The following is a 4450-nucleotide window of genomic DNA, read 5'->3' on the forward strand; positions in this document are numbered from 1 at the left end:
ATTGCTTTGTGATTCATTCTTATTGCCTATTTGACTCTTATTTTGCTTAATTGAAGATTTTTACCTCTTCTATAGTCATGCTATCTTTCATAACTGCTTGTCTTTATTGGAAACCAATATTATCTCTACTGTAATTATTTAGTCTTAATTGAGGTTATGATTATCTTCCTGCTGCTCATCCTTAATTGAAATTGTTGTATATTCTTCGTAATCTGCCCAACCTTAAAAGAAGTTTAGGTATCCTACACTTAGTTGACATTTCCTTATTTGGAATTATTTGATTCGTGTTAGCTTCCTTCTTGTTGAACTACATATTGTGGGATCGTTGCTTCACATTGTTTTCTCCCTTGTTGAGCTGTTCTTATTACGCTCAGTATTCTCTATTGTGGTTATTTCTTGTGAGCTAGTTTTACCTTCTCCTTGTTATCGAAAGTTCTCGAGTTGATTTACTTGCCGTGTTCTTGTATATATTGTCATTGTTGATGTGGTACTTGTTGTGGTGGTGCACGAGGTTTCTGCCGTGCGGTTGTTGATATTGTGATGCACGAGGTTTCTGCCGTGCGGTTGTTGATATTGTGAAGCACGAGGTTTCTGCCGTGCGGTTATTGTTATGGGGTTGCACGAGGTTTCTGCCGTGCTATTGCTACTATTGACATATTGCACATGCAGCATGACAAGGCGGAATATGTATATATATATATATATATATATATATATATATATATATATATATGCTTATATGTGGGACAAGGTGGGAACATTATGATGCACGTGTGACAAAACAAGGCGAGCACTTATTATGTTATTATTTGCACACGTGGCGAGACAAGGTGGGCTATGTCAGGGATTGATTGTGACGATTTGTGATGGCCTGGGGGCATTCTTGTTGTTTGATAATTTTTTGTGGTATGCTTACCTGTATGAGTTTTATCTCGTAGAAGTTGTGAGAAAACATCTTACGTGCCGTCCATTCTTTTCCTTATGCTTATTAGCTGGTAGGAAATGTTAAAGCACTTGCACAATCATACACGTAGTTGAACACTCCCATTGGATATGAAGTTCTCCTGATATTTGCTGAGTATAGATGTACACCCTCATCTACTTGTCATATATGTGAGAGTAGCTCTAGTTAGTAAGTGAGTTACCAGTGTGACCATGAGTTGTGATGGGGGCACAGGATGCCTAGTGTTAGGGTTCAGGTATTGGGACCCGTGAGCTGTAAGTTCTCCTAGGTTCGGTATTTCGTGGAGTCTGTTGGCTAAGACTTAATGTGAACACTGTCGTAGGTTCTGAGTTATTGCTTACCTTTACTGTATTTGTGATTTAGGTTTTGGGTTTGTGATTTTGCTTGCTCTTCTATGTCATTATTGTGGTATTTCCACTGTTACTTGCTGTTTTTCTTCCCTTACTATGATTGTTGTATTGTTAGCCATAGTGTGTAGTCTTTATATGTATACATCATATTCCGTTGTTCCTATGCTTATATTTGTACAGTTTATTAGATCAGTAGGTGTCTTGACTGTTCCTCGTCACTACTCCACCGAGGTTAGTCTTGATACTTACTGGGCACCGCTGTGGTGTACTCATGCTACTCTTTTGCACATTTTTGTTGTGCAGATCCAGGTGTCGATCGTTAGTAGCTGTGCGGACCATTGCTGAGGAGACTCAAGGTAAACCTGCTGCTGCTTTCGCAGGCTTCGGAGTCACCTTCTTACTCGTATTCAACTGTTTTCACTCCTTTCCAAACAGTTTATATAGAAGTGGCAGCTAACTCTGTAGAGCTTATGACTTGTACTACCGGGTTTTGGGAATATTCTCATTGTATAAAGGATTCATTCTAGAAAAATTTTAAGATGTTATTTAATATTGTTGTTCTTTTGTAAATATTGGGCTTACCTAGTCCTTAAGCCTAGGCGCCGTCACGAAACCCAACGAAGGGGAAACTGGGTCGTGACAAATTGGTATCAGAGCTCTAGGTTCATGGTGCTACGAGTCATGAGCAGGTTTAGTAGACTCTTATGGATCGGTACGGAGACGTCTGTACTTATCTTCGAGAGGCTACAGAACTATTAGGATAATCTCACATTCTTCATTCCTTATCGTGCGATATTGATTCAGCTTGAAGCATATAACTTATGTTCCTTTACATCCACTCATGTGTAATATTACGCTCTCGGTGTCCGCTATGCGCCAGTGATTCGTGATGCTATAGACAGGCTACGAGGGAGTTAGGGATGCTCAGACATTTTCTCAACGTGTCGTCCAGACTGGAGATACAGAGGTATTGAGAAACTATTCAGTTGTTTATATGGAGGCGCATCGTAAGCGTGATGGGTGTTGATTGAGGATAGTTGGCAGTATTAGAGTACCTTGTGATTTGTGTTGTACGAGCTGTGAAGGTCAGCTCTGCGGATCATCAGACGTGGTTTTCTATGGCTTCGCGTCAAGTGGAGGAGTCCATCAGCGGCATTCATATTGCATAGTCAGACTTACGTCAGTTTTGGCTTGAGGTATATGTATATGTGGTATTGTTAGGTTCCCGGAAGTTGTATATGACTAAGGTCTGAGATCTTGCACGGGACGATGTTGGGACTATGGTTGGGATTATTGCATATCGACTATCCGAAGAAATGGGTCAGCTCTGTGGTGTTGGGTCAGCATAGCGATAAAGTGATTGGTCCTTTGAATAGGAATTCTCTACTGGCATTTGTGCCAGCACTCTTGGATTGGACGATTTGTGTGACTCGGTTGGGTTGGGGAGGTGCAGTCCTGATGGCTTAGTTGCGTGCGGGCGGATCTTGGAGGGTTCTTGATGGTTTGGGAAACGACTTAAGTCGGCTGGCTGCTATGGGCGTAAGGAATATGTGGTACATAGTGACTTCCTCCTGAATAGGTATCGGAAATTAATAGAGTGTTGACCTTGTTGTCTATCATATGTGAAAGGTGTGCATTTTTGGAAAGGACTTTGAGTTTTGGTTTGCGGGTGCATGGCTAGTAGCATGGTGATTACTGGGTTTTGAGGCTTTCGAGGTTCATGTTTTGTTACGCGGCAAGAAACTCTACATGGGTGCATTAGTATAATAATAGGGTGTGAGTGATATATCAGCCATTTGATTTGCATAGTTGAGTTGGGTATGGAAATTTTGGTATTCCGGAGGTTTGGGGCTAGATGCCTTCATATGTGGACTAATTCCTGTTTGCAGACTTTGACGAAATGTTGAGAATGGGATAATTAATAGCATACAATACTGATAAGTTGTTGTGGATCTTTTGAAGCATATTTATCAAATTGGGAAGAATCAGAATTTGGTTGGGACTATTTGGAAGATCAGCGAGAATATGTATTTTGTATCAGGTCAAGTTTGTGTGCTCCTGTGAGATTGTCATTTGGTTATGTTCTCAAGCAGAATGGACATTATTTGTGCCTTTGGCCTATGTTATGTGCTGCTCTCTTATGTTGTGGTGAGCTGTGTGGTTGTACGATTATTCCCCACGCATGTTGTAATTCTGTTCAGGCCTTATGGAGATGCGGGTAAGATAGCCCTCGTGATGTTGATTTGCTCATTGCACTTTATATGTGCTTGCTTCTCTCCTATTTTATTACTTCTATTCATTGCTCCCACAGTTTTACTTGTGTACTCTGCTGTGCTTGATATCAGTATTCATGTGATCAGTGAACCTGAGCATTTTGGCTCAATGAGCATTTGTGTCACGACCCCAGTTCGCCCTCCGTGAACTATCGTGACGGCACCTAGTCTTTACGACTAGGTAAGCCTAACAAATGCGGAAAAGAAACAATTGCGGAAAAAAAAAATTAAAAACCGAGATAAACAAAATGGAACAGTGTTTAAGATGTCGCCCGGCACATAACAGTACAAGAATCTCAACCTAACACTGCCAAAATCCGGAACCCCATGAATCACAAGCTAAGAGATACATAAAAAGCTCTAACTCCAGAAATGTCTATCAACAAGGAAAATACAGAAGGGCTATACTAGAACAGAGAATAAAAAGGGACTCCTCGGTCTGCGGACGCGACAGATATACCTTGAAGTCTCTACAAAAGCGTCTCGCCTCAAGGGTGGTAAGTCTGAGTGAAAGTACCTGGATCTGCACATGAAAAACATGCGCAGGAAGGGCATGAGTACACCACAACGGTACTCAGTAAGTGCCAAGCCTAACCTCGGTCGGGTAGTGACGAGGAAGGTCAGGGCCCTACTGATTATAGCTTAAAAATACGAGGTAAAACAGTACAGAATACAACAATATAATTAAAGGCTAACATTAAGAAGTATCACAGGATAATAAGAATAACAACAACTATAACAGAGACAAAATAATTACAAAAGGAATACCGCTCAACACAGAGATAACAACCGGGGATCTCTCAGTATCCCGAGGATCTCTTAGTATCCTCAATATGTGTACTGGGGGATCTCTTAGTATCCCG

Source organism: Nicotiana attenuata, unplaced genomic scaffold (assembly GCF_001879085.1).
Source record: "Nicotiana attenuata strain UT unplaced genomic scaffold, NIATTr2, whole genome shotgun sequence".
Lineage (NCBI taxonomy): Eukaryota > Viridiplantae > Streptophyta > Magnoliopsida > Solanales > Solanaceae > Nicotiana > Nicotiana attenuata.